This window comes from Bos mutus, chromosome 26, assembly GCF_027580195.1.
Source record: "Bos mutus isolate GX-2022 chromosome 26, NWIPB_WYAK_1.1, whole genome shotgun sequence".
In the NCBI taxonomy this organism is placed as follows: Eukaryota; Metazoa; Chordata; class Mammalia; order Artiodactyla; family Bovidae; genus Bos; species Bos mutus.
The window spans coordinates 32090579-32105126 of record NC_091642.1 but is presented as its reverse complement, the minus strand read 5'-3'; positions in this window follow the sequence as shown (position 1 = coordinate 32105126).

Below are 14548 nucleotides of genomic sequence, written 5' to 3'. Positions count from 1 at the left end.
CTTTATATATTCTGCACTCAAATACCTTTTTTTAGATATAAGATTTGCAAAAATGTCCTCTCGTTATGTGGTATGTCTAATGTTATCACTTGTGGCACAAAAATTTTCAATTTTGTTGTAACTCAGTTTATCTACTAATATTTGTATTTTGTCCAGGTTTTGGTGTCAACATAAATTTCTATTTTACATGGGTAAATACCTAGGAGTGGGGTGGCTGGGCTGTATAGTAAGTGTATATTATCCTGCTGAACTGTTTCCAAAAGTGCGTGCACCGTTTTACATTCCCTCTAGCAAGACTTAGAGTTTAGTTGTTCTGTAGCCTCCTTAGCACTTGATATTGCCCTTTTCTAACTTTAGTCATTCAAATAGGTATACAGTGGTATCTCATAGTGGTTTTGATTTCCATTTTCCTCGAAAATAGACTAATAACATTGACCTTTTCATGTGCTTATATGCCATCTGTATATCTTCTCTGGTGAAGCGTTCAAATCATTTGCTCATTTTTAAATTGGATTGTTTTTGTTATTATTTCTATGATCTCTTTTTTTAGATACAAACTATCAGGTATCTGTTTTGCATTATTATCATTATTTAATTACTTATTTTAGCCAATCTGTGACTTTGTCTTTTTGTTCTCTTTATGGTGACTTTTGAGGAACAGAAATTTTTGTGCTTTTTTGTGTCCTATTTAAAAAGTCTTCACCTAAGCTAGGGTCCAGAAAAGCATCTACTGCTTTATTGACTACGCCAAAGCCTTTGACTGTGTGGATCACAACAAACTGGGGGAAATTCTTAAAGAGATGGGCATACCAGACCACCTGATCTGCCTCCTGAGAAATCTGTATTTAGGTTAAGAAGCAATAGTTAGAACTGGACATGGAAAAAAAAAAAAAGAACTGGACATGGAACAACAGACTGTTTCCAAATCGGGAAAGGAGTACGTCAAGGCTGTATATTGTCACCCTACTTATTCAACTTACATGCAGAATACATCATGAGAGATGCTGGACTGGATGAAGCACAAGCTGGAATCAAGATTGCCGGGAGAAATATCAATAACCTCAGATATGCAGATGACACCACCCTTACGGCAGAAAGCGAAGAAGAACTTAAGAGCCTCTTGATGAAAGTGAAAGAGGAGAGTGGAAAAAGTTGGCTTAAAACTCAGCATTCAGAAAACTAAGATCATGGCATCTGGTCCCATCACTTCATGGCAAATAGATGGGGAAACAGTGGAAACAGTGACAGATTTTATTCTGGGGGGCTCCAAATCTATTTCAGCTTTATTGACTATGCCAAAGCCTTTGACTGTGTGGATCACAATAAACTGTGGAAAATTCTGAAAGAGATGGGAATACCAGACCACCTGATCTGCCTCTTGAGAAATTTGTATGCAGGTCAGGAAGCAACAGTTAGGACTGGACAAGGAACAACAGACTGGTTCCAAATCGGAAAAGGAGTACATCAAGGCTGTATAGTGTCGCCCTGCTTATTTAACTTATATGCAGAGTACATCATGAGAAACGCTGGACTGGAAGAAACACAAACTGGAATCAAGATTGCCGGGAGAAATATCAATAACCTCAGATATGCAGATGACACCACCCTTATGGCAGAAAGTGAAGAGGAACTAAAAAGCCTCTTGATGAAAGTGAAAGTGGAGAGTGAAAAAGTTGGCTTAAAACTCAACATTCAGAAAACGAAGATCATGGCATCCGGTCCCATCACTTCATGGGAAATAGATGGGGAAACAGTGGAAACAGTGTCAGACTTTATTTTTCTGGGCTCCAAAATCACTGTAGATGGTGACTGCAGCCATGAAATTAAAAGATGCTTACTCCTTGGAAGGAAAGTTATGACCAACCTAGATAGCATATTCAAAAGCAGAAACATTACTTTGCCAACAAAGGTTTGTCTAGTCAAGGCTATGGTTTTTCCTGTGGTCATTTATGGATGTGAGAGTTGGACTGTGAAGGCTGAGCGCCAAAGAATTGATGCTTTTGAACTGTGGTGTTGGAGAAGACTCTTGAGAGTCCCTTGGACTGCAAGGAGATCCAACCAGTCCATTGTGAAGGAGATCAGCCCTGGGATTTCTTTGGAAGGACTGATGCTAAAGCTGAAACTCCAGTACTTTGGCCACCTCATGTGAAGAGTTGACTCATTGGAAAAGACTCTGATGCTGGGATGGATTGGGGGCAGGAGGAGAAGGGGATGACAGAAGATGAGATGGCTGGATGGCATCACTGACTTGATGGACGTGAGTCTGGGTGAACTCCAGGAGTTGGTGATGGACAGGGAGGCCTGGCGTGCTGCGATTCATGGGGTCGCAAAGAGTCGGACACAACTGAGCAACTGAACTGAACTGAAAATCACTGCAGGTGATGAACTTCAGCCATAAAATTAAAAGACGCTAGATCCTTTGAAGAAAAGTTATGACCAAGCTAGACAGCTTATTAAAAAGCAGAGACATTACTTTGCCAACAAAGGTCCATCTGGTCAAAGCTATGGTTTTTCCAGTAGTCATGTATGGATTTGAGAGTTGGACTATAAATAAAGCTGAGCACTGAAGAATTGATGCTTTTGAACTGTGGTGTTGGAGAAGACTCTTGACAGTCCCATGGACAGCAAGGAGATCCAACCAGTCCATCCTAAAGGAAATCAGTCCTGAGTTTTCTTTGCTGAAACTCCAATCCTTTGGCCACCTGATGCAAAGAACTGACTCATTTGAAAAGACCCTGATGCTGGGAAAGATTGAAGGCAGGAGGAGAAGGGGACGACGAGGATGAGATGGTTGGATGGCATCACTGACTCAATGGACACGAGTTTGAGTAGACTCTGGGAGTTGGTGATGGACAGGGAGGCCTGGCATGCTGCAGTCCATGGGGTTGCAAAGAGTCGAACATGATTGAGCAACTGAACTGAAGCTAGGGTCACAGAGATTTTATCCTTTGTTTTCTTCCAGAAGTATTTTAGTTTTAGGATTTGCATTTAGGTCAGTGATCCATTTTGAATTGATTTTTGTAGGTGGTGTAAAGGAAGGGTTTGGGTTTTTTGTTTTTGCAAATAGGCAGTTTTTCTAGCATCGTTTGCTGAAAAAATATCTTTTCATCACTGAATTAACTTTGACACATTTGTCTCAAATCAGATGACTATACATGTGTGGATATATTTGTGGACTGTATTCTGTTCAATAAATTTAGAAGGATTCAGGTCACACTAAGGATTTGACTGATTTTTCTCGAAGAAAACAGCTATTGGTTTCATCAGCTTTCATTGGTTGTCTGGTTTTTATTTCACCAATTTCTGTGCTGATATTTACTCTTTCTTCTGTTTACTTTGGATTTAATTTACTATTTTAAAAAATAGTTTATTAAGGTAGAAACTGACCCAATGATCTGAGAAGTTTTATTTTTTATAAGTAAAGATTTTACTGCTATAAATTTTCCCCGATCTACTGCTTTCTCAGCATCCACAAATTTTGATATGTTGTCTTTTCATTTCTCATTAGTTCAAAATGCTTTCTAATTTTTGTTTTGATTTTTTCACCCATGAGTTATTTGAAAGTGTTATTAATTTCCAAATATTGGGAGGTTTTCCATGTATCTTTCTGTTACTGGTTTCTATTTCAATTCCCTTTTGTCAGATAATATGCTCTGTGTGATTTGAATACTTTTATCAAGATGTTTATTGTCACCCTGTTTATTTAACTTATATGCAGAGTACATCATGAGAAACGCTGGACTGGAAGAAACACAAGCTGGAATCAAGATTGCCGGGAGAAATATCAATAACCTCAGATATGCAGATGACACCACCCTTATGGCAGAAAGTGAAGAGGAACTCAAAAGCCTCTTGATGAAAGTGAAAGTGGAGAGTGAAAAAGTTGGCTTAAAACTCAACATTCAGAAAACGAAGATCATGGCATCCGATCCCACCACTTCATGGGAAATAGATGGGGAAACAGTGTCAGACTTTATTTTTTTGGGCTCCAAAATCACTGCAGATGGTGACTGCAGCCATGAAATTAAAAGATGCTTACTCCTTGGAAGGAAAGTTATGACCAACCTAGATAGCATATTCAAAAGCAGAAACATTACTTTGCCAACAAAGGTTCGTCTAGTCAAGGCTATGGTTTTTCCTGTGGTCATTTATGGATGTGAGAGTTGGACTGTGAAGAAGGCTGAGCGCCGAAGAATTGATGCTTTTGAACTTTGGTGTTGGAGAAGACTCTTGAGAGTCCCTTGGACTGCAAGGAGATCCAACCAGTCCATTGTGAAGGAGATCAGCCCTGGGATTTCTTTGGAAGGAATGATGCTAAAGCTGAAACTCCAGTACTTTGGCCACCTCATGTGAAGAGTTGACTCATTAGAAAAGACTCTGATGCTGGGATGGATTGGGGGCAGGAGGAGAAGGGGATGACAGAGGATGAGATGGCTGGATGGCATCACTGACTCGATGGACATGAGTCTGGGTGAACTCCGGGAGTTGGTGATGGACAGGGAGGCCTGGCGTGCTGCGATTCATGGGGTCGCAAAGAGTTGGACACAACTGAGCGATTGATCTGATCTGATCTGATCAAGACGTTTATTGATGGTCTAGCGTATGGTCTGTCTTGGTGAATGTTCCATGTATACTTGAAAAGCGTATGGTTTCTTGTTTTGCTGGGTTGAGGGATCTATAAATGTTAAATAGGTTAAGTTGACTGATAGCAGTATTCAACGTTTCTATATCCTTGATGGTGTTCTGTGATCTTACTCTATCAAATATTGAGTGAGTTTTGAACTCTAATCGTAATTGTGGATTTGTCTATTTCTCCCTGTAGTCATGTCATTTTTGTTTCATATTATTTTGAAACTCTGTTATTTGATGCATAAGCATTTATGATTATTATTATTATATTTATGAGAGCATTATGATGGCTTAGTTGGTAAAGAAACCGCCTGCAATGCAGGAGACCCTGGTTCAATTCCTGGGTCAGGAAGATCCACCGGAGAAGGGATAGGCTATCCACTCCAGTATTCTTGGGCTTCCCTTGTGGCTCAGCTGGTAAAGAATCTGCCTGAAAGGGAGAGGCTACCCACTCCAGTATTTTGGTCTAGAGAATTCCACGGACTGTACAGGCCCTGGGGTCACAAAGAGTCAGACATGACTGAGCAACTTTCACTTTATAATTATTATGTTATAATAATTATAATAACTATGGTAGTATATTATTATCAATGTACTAACTCCTATACTATTATGAAATTATCTCTTAATCTCTGGCAATCTTTGTTGCACTAAATCTACTTTGTCTGAGAATAGTATAGCTATCACAGCCTTCTTTTGATTAGTGTTAACATGGCCCGTGAAGAAGTTCAGGACATGTCACTTTAGTATATTGATTATTTTGAGCTAAAGGCACTCGAAAAAAAAAACAGCAGATGTACTTCACTTTTCTTCCTGAAAGCAGGGCACGAAACTAAATTCCTGTGTGAAAGACACCCTCCTCATATCAGGAGAAAAGAGACATCCTTGTCTCCAGGAATGAGGAGTCCAGGCGGAGAGAAATCTGTACAAACAGACTTTGTTAAAAAAAATTCTTAGCTTTTTTAGTCTCCCCAAATAGTTTAGTTACTTTTCCACAATTGCCACACTTTGTTGAACCCAGTATATAAGCACGTCAACCCTGCCACTCCTCTGGGTCTTCGTTTTCCTTGTGGGAGTTTCCACCTGCATGTGAAAAAATTACTAAATAAAAGCAGTATGCCTTTCTCCTGTTAATCTGCTTGTGTCAGTCCCAGCCAGAAATCTTCAGAGGGTTGAGGAGAAATTTCACCTCCCCTGTGCTCTGCTCAGTTGCTTCAGTTGCGACTCTGGGTGACCCTGTGGACTGTAGCACATCAGGCTCTGTCTGTGGGATTCTCCAGGCAAGAATACTGGAGTGAGTTGCCATGCCCTCCTCCAGGGGATCTTCCCGACTCAGGGATCAAAATCAGGTCTCCTGCTTTGCAGGCATATTTTTTACTGCTGAGTCACCAGAGAAGCCCCTTTACCTCTCCTACATATGTAATTTTCCATCCCTTCACATTTAACATACTTCTGTTTTCATATCTTAAGTGTGTATTTTGGTAGCCAGCATATAGTTAGATCTAATTTTTTATCCAGACTGACAATCTCTGCCAGACTAAATTGTCAGATTATATGTTAAGCCAGTCTACTTTCATTACTAACATGGTTTAAGTCTATGAGTCTGTTATCTTGTTATTTGTTTTCTACTTGTCCTGTCTGTTCTTTGTTCCTTCTTTCATCTTTTTATGCCTTTTTCAAGAAATCTATTGGTATTTTTATGGTTCTGTATTCTCTCCTTTGTTGGCTTCAGGACTAGGACTGAGGTGAGAATGTGATACTCATCATGAATGCAAAATTTAAAGGGATGTCAAAAAGTTGGTAATCAAGATACATATGAATTAATGTTTTTAAAAGTCAAAATTAATAGAAAATACATGATGAATAAAATATCAAAATTTCAAACATAAACATGATCATTATTTATGGTTTTTCCTGTTGCCTCAGTCTCCAATATAGCTCAACACAACACTATTACTGACTGTGAGTCACATATTCCTGCTCCTTGTGTGTCTATTAATTTTATCTTTTATACCAGACATTGTAAGGGATGCATTGAAAAGACTCTGAATTCTATCTTCCACTGAAGTGTTGAGTTTTGTTCTACAAGGCAGTTGAATCAATGGCAGTTCATTTTGATTGTACAGGCTTGATCTTAGGCTTTGTTAGAATGGCGTATTTCATTTTCTTCCTTAATCCTAAGAGGGTGTGATCCTTACTCTTAAGGTGTGGCCTTTTGGGGGTTTCAGTGGGAAGTCTGAAGTGTTTACCAAGCTCCTCTAACTTGGTAGGACTTGAACTCAAGCCCTCTCCCCAGCACTGAGCAGCAATTTCTGTCTCTGCCGCTCTCTCAGTCTTCTGGCTCTTTTTCTTGCTAGAGTTTTGGAGTCTCACTCTGCACATACACAGTTCAGAAGTCAGTCAAATATTTGAGGGCAGTTGGCACCAGCTTTTGTGGGCTTCTCCCATTGCTTCTCCAGGACTTCCCTGGTAGCTCAGCTGGTAAATAATCCACCTGCAATGTAGGAGATCCTGGTTCGACTCCTGGTTTGGGAAGATCCACTGAAGAAGGGCTAGGCTACCCACTCCGGTATTCTTGGGCTTCCCTGGTGGCTCAGCTGGTAAAGAATCTGCCTGCAGTGTCAGACCTGGGTTTGATCCCTGGGTTGGGAAGATCCCCTGGAGAAGGGAAAGGCTACCCACTCCAGTATTCTGGACTGGAGAATTCCTACAGTCCATGGGGTCGCAAAGAGTCAGACATGACTGAGCGACTTTCATTTTCATTGTTTTTCCTTTTTCTACTCCCTTCCATTTTCAGCTGCTCAGTCATTCCTGAAAACCAGTTTCTTACTTCACAGTCTAATACACAGCTGCTTTCTGCTTAACCTCAATTCCCTTTTTGTTGTGAAGTGGGGGAATTCCTTTAGAGGAAAAGCCAGATGAATCTGGTTCTTACTCTGTGTGATTTCTGTCATTCAAGGGTCTTGGCTCCTGCAGTTTATGCCTGCTTTTAGACGTTCAGCTGTTCCCCATTGCCTTCAAAGAGCTGTGTGTGTGTGTGTGTGGTTTTCTGGCTTTTTTTTTTTTTTGTATCTTGTCAAGAGTTTAGAATTGCTGTTGGCAAAAGGATCAGTCTGATAAAATGTTAATGTTAATACCAGAAGTTGGAACTTCTCGCAAAGTTCGATATGTAGTATTTTCCATTGAGTTTGAAATATTTTCTTTTTTATTGTGATTTCTGATTTTTTTTTGATTCATGGATTATTTATAGATTTGTTTCTTAAATCACGAGCACAGGTAGGTATTCCAGTTATCTTTTAAAAAGTTTTCCACCTGTAACTCACTGTTATCAGAGAAATACTTTATATGTTACCATTCTCTGAATTTTTTTGAAACTTTGTGTCACAGCATGTAACGTTTTGTAAATGTTTCCATGTACTCTTGAAAAAAATATTTTGTATTCATTTGTTAGCTCTACTGTTCTATATATATTACTTAGGTGAAATTTGTTCATTGTATTTTCTGAGAGGTATAATATGTAGAAGAATCTATCATAATTGTGGATTTGTCTATTTCTCCTATTATTTCTGTGAGGTTTTACTTTACATTGAGTACTTCACTGTGCTTAGTTGCTTGCTTGTGTCTGACTCTTTGCAACTCTAATGGGCTGTAGCCCATCAGCCTCCTCTGTCCATGGGATTTTCCAGGCAAGAATACTGGAGTGGGTTGCTATTTCCTTCTCCAGGGGATTAGGTGCATGCAAATTTAGAATTTTTACTGTTAAATCAAATTTCATTCTTTATAAAATGTCCCTTTCTATTATTAGCACTGCTTTTTGTTTTCCAAAAGCATTTGTTGTTTCATATCAATGTAGCCGATACCTTTCGTTGCATGATATAGCTTTTCCTTAATTCTTTTACCTTTTTATATTTTAGATTTTTCTTCAAACAGCATTTAGTTGAACTTCATTTCTTCTTATCTGAAAATTTTTGTCTTTTAATTGAAGCATTTGTCCTATTGACAATAACATTACAAATAATTTTGTGTTTAAATTCATCATTTTACAGTTTGCTTTCTATTAGTTCCACCAGTTCTTTGTTGTCTTTTTCTTCTTTCTTGATTTTAGATCAAGTATTTTTAATTATGATTCCACTTCCCCAACCATTCACTTAGAAGTAATTCCTATTTTAATATTCTTTTAGTGGTTACCCTGGAGATTAAAATATGCATCCTTGACTTATCAAAGTTTAATATAAATTGGTACTTTTACCTCTTCCTCAAAAATGGAAAAAATATTAGAATACTTTCCATTTACCTGCTTTCAATATGTATGCTACTACTGTAATGCATTTTTAATTCTCTATATTAAGTCTCATGAGACATTGCTACTGTTTTATATTTAGATTTCCCCACATATTTGCCCTTTATGTTGCTCTTCATTCTTTCCTGCATCTCCCTTAGCATTTTTGTGATTATTCATTCTTTTGCTTCCCCGGAATCTTTCCTTTCATTGTCCCTCCAATTTCCCACCTCCTGCCTGCACCAGCTGTAATTAGCTGAATTTCAGAACATGAGGCTCACACCATGATAAAAGTCTACTATACTACGTTAGGTGCTGCTGTAGTCATTCCATGCATGTGTCTTAAAGTTTAACTAATTTCTAAAAGTGAGGTCAATCTTTTTCTTTTAAAAACTAGTAACAAAGTGAGTGTACCTTGGGGCATGCTTCATCTACATTAAATTTGCAGTAAATCACTGCTTGGAAGAAACTGGTTGGAAGAAGTCACATAATTAACTCAAAGAAAAATCATGACAATATCTCCAGAAAAAAAGAAACCACCATCAAAATGTGTTGTGTTGAACTTCACATGCACTTTGCATATATGTAGAAATACTGTCAAAAGTTTTAAGGCTAGTTTTGAAAACTCTCAGAAAGACATAGTTAATATATGAATTGAGTGTGTATATATATATATATATGCATATTTTACTGTTTTCTTCTCATATGCAATATGTATGAAATTATACAGGAAGACAATAGCAGCTGGAACAGGGACCATCTGACTTAGGCTTGGAAACGGAGAGTTTCAGGTGACCCTAGGGTTCACTTAATCCAAAGTCCTAATTTTACAGAGAAGGACACTTGAGTTCAGAGAGGCTGAGTCACTTGTCTGACATCTCACAGTCAGTTGCTAGAGAGCTGGGACTAGAATCAAGGTCTCTGTCAGAGCAGCCTTCTTCGAGTTCCTGCTTGCCTCAGATGGATTCAATCAGTGGGATCTCCAGGTATGGGTACCCATCTTGGCTACAGCTGAGGCCTCTATGACTTGCCAGTGAACCATTAACCACTTTGCTACTTGAGGCTTTAAATGGTATTTTTGATGTGTCTAGTAAATACTGGTGGAGAAGGCAATGGCACCCCACTCCAGTAATTTTGCCTGGAGAATTCCATGGACGGAGGAGCCTGATAGGCTGAAGTCCATGGGGCCGCGAAGAGTTGGACACGACTGAGCAACTTCACTTTCACTTTTCACTTTCATGCATTGGAGAAGGAAATGGCAACCCACTCCAGTGTTCTTGCCTGGAGAATCCCAGAGATGGGGAGCCTGTTGGGCTGCCGTCTATGGGGTCGCACAGGGTCGGACACGACTGAAGCGACTTAGCAGCAGCAGCAGCAGCAGCAGTAGATACTGGGCACAGTATCCAGTAGCCTAACTGGATGGCAGTGGGACAACACAGAGCATTTTCTGCTAAAAATCAGCCAAATACTGCTGTTGCTGCTGCTGCTGCTAAGTTGCTTCCGTTGTGTCTGACTCTGTACAACCCCATAGACGGCAGCCCACCAGGCTCCCCCGTCCCTGGGATTCTCCAGGCAAGAACACTGGAGTGGGTTGCCATTTCCTTCTCCAATGCATGAAAGTGAAAAGTGAAAGTGAAGTTGCTCAGTCATGTCCGACTCTTCCCAACCCCATGGACTGCAGCCTACCAGGCTCCTCCGTCCATGGGATTTTCCAGGCAAGAGTACTGGAGTGGGGTGCCATTTCCTTCTCCAAGCCAAATACTAGAAAAGGGATTTAAGGACCGGGGGAGATGGAAAAGAAAGCTCCTTGAGGTCATTATGAAGTATGTTAAAAAAAGGTCCTTTGAATTTAGATAGCACTGCACAGTGTATAACACTCACTCGATGGCAAATCCCCTGGAAGGACCCAGTATCGTTGATTCATTCTCTGGCCGCCTAGCTGTCCATCAAAGTTTTGTGCTCTTTTTTCACGAATGTTTTAGTCCATTCAGAGTGCTATGACAAAAATACCATAGGTTGGGTGGCGTGTAAACAACAGAAGTTTATTCCTCATAATTCTGGAGGCTGGGGAGTCCAAGCCCAAGGTTCTGGCAGATTCAGTGTCTGTGAGAGCCTACTTCCTGGTTCATAGGCTGTGTTCTTTGGATATGTCCTCACTTGGTGGAAGGGGCAGAGGGGCCCTCTGGGGTCTCTTTTATTCATGAGGGCTCCATCCTTATGAGCTAATCACTTCCCAGAGGCCCTTCCTCCAAGTACTATCATGTTGGGGATTAGATTTCAGCCTGTAAATTCTAGAGGGACATTGACATTCAACCAGTCTATAGGAACAAAACATAATTGTTGTGGGGAAGTGGCTGCCCAGCTAGGGACTTCATTTTCTAGACCCCCATTCAGTGGGACTATGTGACTGACTTATGACCTAAAGAACCGAGGGGGAGGAATTTATGCCAGGTGAGACCCCCCATAATGCTCTCATATGATCTGCATACTCTCTTTCCCTGACTTCCAACTGCATACTGATGCCATAGCGACCTTGGAGGCCAAGTGCTGAAGATGACAGAGAGCCTACATCGGTCTGGATCCCTAAAGGACTACAGAGAAGAGAAACACTGTCCACTTTATCCATCACCACCAACTAAACTTTATGTGATCTATTAGCAAGAAATAAACTTTAATTGTGTTAGGCCTCTGACAGGTTAGGGTTTACCTGTGTGCAGCTAACAGTTACTTTAACATAGTCAATGACATCTAATTTAAATAATAAAATTGAATTTCCACTTGGAGTGCTTGAAGCAATACTTATGGGGGAGAAAGTAGAGGAAGAAGGTAGCACGCCATGAAACCAAAGATCCCCAGCATATCTGAGTTCATCAGCAATCAGGCTTCAGGTCAAGGTGTGGTGTGGACAATGGTGGCCTCCCTTTCCCCACAGAACACCCTGTGAAGAAAGTTAGAGTAGTCACATTTTGTTACTTACAAACATTACCTCAAAATATAAACTGCCTTGTGGAATCAAACTCTCTGCCATTACTAGGCTCATATAAACCTTAATATAATCTGTTCCCTGGAAGAAAATATTAACCCCTCTTCAAATCCCCTGCACAGAGAACATTTCCCTGGGAGGTGTTAATGCACTTATTTTGTTACTTCCAGATGAATAAAACTAAGACTTCTTTTTGCTTCTTCCAAAAGTATAATTTACTATATAACATTTACAAGTAGAAAAGCACCTGAGAATATATTCATGACTAGTAATTGGAAAATAATGAGCATGACATGGTCTGTACAGAAGGCCCTTTTCTCTGCTGGATGCGCAGGACAGTGGGATGTACTCTCAAGCCAGTCCTGTGGAACTTGGTCAGCTCCTCCCTAATGCTTCCTGGGCTCCTGGGGCTACTCTGATGTTAAAAGAAAGTGGATGCCAAAGCAGCTGGTTTGGTGTATTTTGGCTTTTTTTGTTTTGTTTTACAGTGATATTTGCAAATACTACCCCGAGGGCCATAGTTACTGGATTTATTATTTAGTCTGGGAAGGTGAAGAGAGACTTCCAAAGCTCTGGGTGGTAGGAGAGGAGGAGCAGTGCTCAGGGGCAGTACCTGTGTAGGTGCTGACTAGCTCTGCCACTTACCTCCACGACTTCAGGATACCAAGTCATCACCTGCCGTGGGTAGAAGTGGCAGAAGTGGCCCTTTAAATTGCTCTCCAGAAAAGACAGAGAGGAGCACATCGGGAGGGCCAAGGTGAGCCTGGATTCAAAATTCTACATCCAAGGTTGGTCACACCTCAACTCACCACTCAGCAGAGCTGCTGGTCAGGTCCTCCAGGCCCCGAGATCGACTCTCCTGGGTGAAGGCACCACCAGTGTTCTGTGTGGACACACAAAGGACCTTAAGAGAGCTAGCTGTGGGCAGCAGAGAAAAAAAAACAAAAAACTTCCTTTTGAGAGGAAGCTGGCCACAGCCAGTCCAGCAAGAGTGAGCAGAGTACCATGAGAGCAGAATTGGGGCTCTGACCGATCTGGGTTCAAGTCCTAGTTACGCCACTCAGGTCCTTCCAAACACGCCAGCTAGTCCCCACCACCAGGAGGGGGCAGAGCAGTTACGGAAACTGCTCGTGGAACTCAGAGGAGGGGTTTTAACACTCTTGGGCATTATAATAACTGTCTCTCTTTGAGTATTCCTTACCATCTTGTAATTCTGGTACTTCTTAAGATGGTGTGAACTATTCTACAATCAAAACGTAATTCCCTTTCAGTACAATGGATTTCCCTGGGCTCTGGACAGGGGATAGAGTGGCTGGCAGAGGTGAGGCTGTGGAACTGGATAGAAGGTAGTGGAAAAGAGCAGTGGGCAGTGGTGCTGAGGTTGGAGAAAGGGACGTGTTTATGCCTCTTCTTCCCTTACCTTCTCCAAGACACAGCTCTATTATTTTTGCTTGCTCTGTTGATGATTCAAAATTTTAGAGTCTTTCTGTGTCCCAGTGTGTCTATGGTCTGAGTGACCCACCTGGTTCACCTTGGCTTTTGCGGAGATGAAACACTTCCGGTTTGGTTTTCAGATGTGAAGCTGCTCTCACTGCGTCTCCAAAGTGAATCCTGCAGAGGCATCCACCCCACATACAGGGGCCTTGGGTGCAGGTAGCAGGGTGAACCTGCAGCTGCTGGGCTGGCCCGGCCCCCATGGCCGCTCAGCAGTTCACAGGCCTGCGGGGTCCTCCCCACTGCTGAGGGTCCTTGCTATTGAGAGCTAGAGTTGGAGAGGCCTCTCAGGCAGAACCTGCTGACACCCTCTGCCATGTTGGAGGGTGCAGGGCTGGGGCTCATCTGCCCAGGGACTGCTTTCACTGGGGAGGGGCTAGGGCTACAGATGGCGAGTGCGCCTTGGGAATGGTGGTTCTGGGGGTCCTGGGCACATGCTCACTGGAGAGCAGGTCTGGTGTTCTCCAGCTTGTCTCCAGTTGGAGATAACATTAATATCGCACACTTGCAGCTTTTTCAGGGCACTAGAAGAATTGAGACTTTCTCTTCAAGGAACAATGAGAATTTGTTCTGAGCCTTTGTGATAAGAAAGGAGAAAGAAAATCATTCCTAGAGGCAGGAGAGGGGTGGAAAATCATCTCAGCAAAAGGCACAAACTTCTCATTATACATTATTATGCTTTCAAATAAGCATTTGTGCAAGCCCATTCTTTGGTTTAAAATAAAATGGGTCTTAAGTCTTAAAAGACTATCTTGGCCATGTCTTGTTTGGGGAGGATAAAAATGATGGGAGGAAGTTGGTAGATGAGCTCTTTTGTCCTCGGGCCCAGCCTGGCAAGCTGGGTGCAAGCTGTCACGTGCAGGGTGATGCTGAGTTCTGCCACAATCCGTCTTTTGCAGTGAGTGTAGTAGGAAAATCCCTTGTTAGGAGGATCCCCAGTGATTTAGTAATTACCCCTCACTCCCAGATGAGAAAGCCAGGACAGATGCCCCACACTAAAATCCCTATGGAATGTGATGTCATAATGAGTTTCTTGGTATATTTTGAAATATGAAAATACTTCTTCCAGGAGGCAGTTGCAAAGTTAGAATTGCAGGACTCCAAAGATAAACTCTGTTGATTCCCTCTCCCTTTTTATTAATTAAAAAAGAAGAAAAAAACCC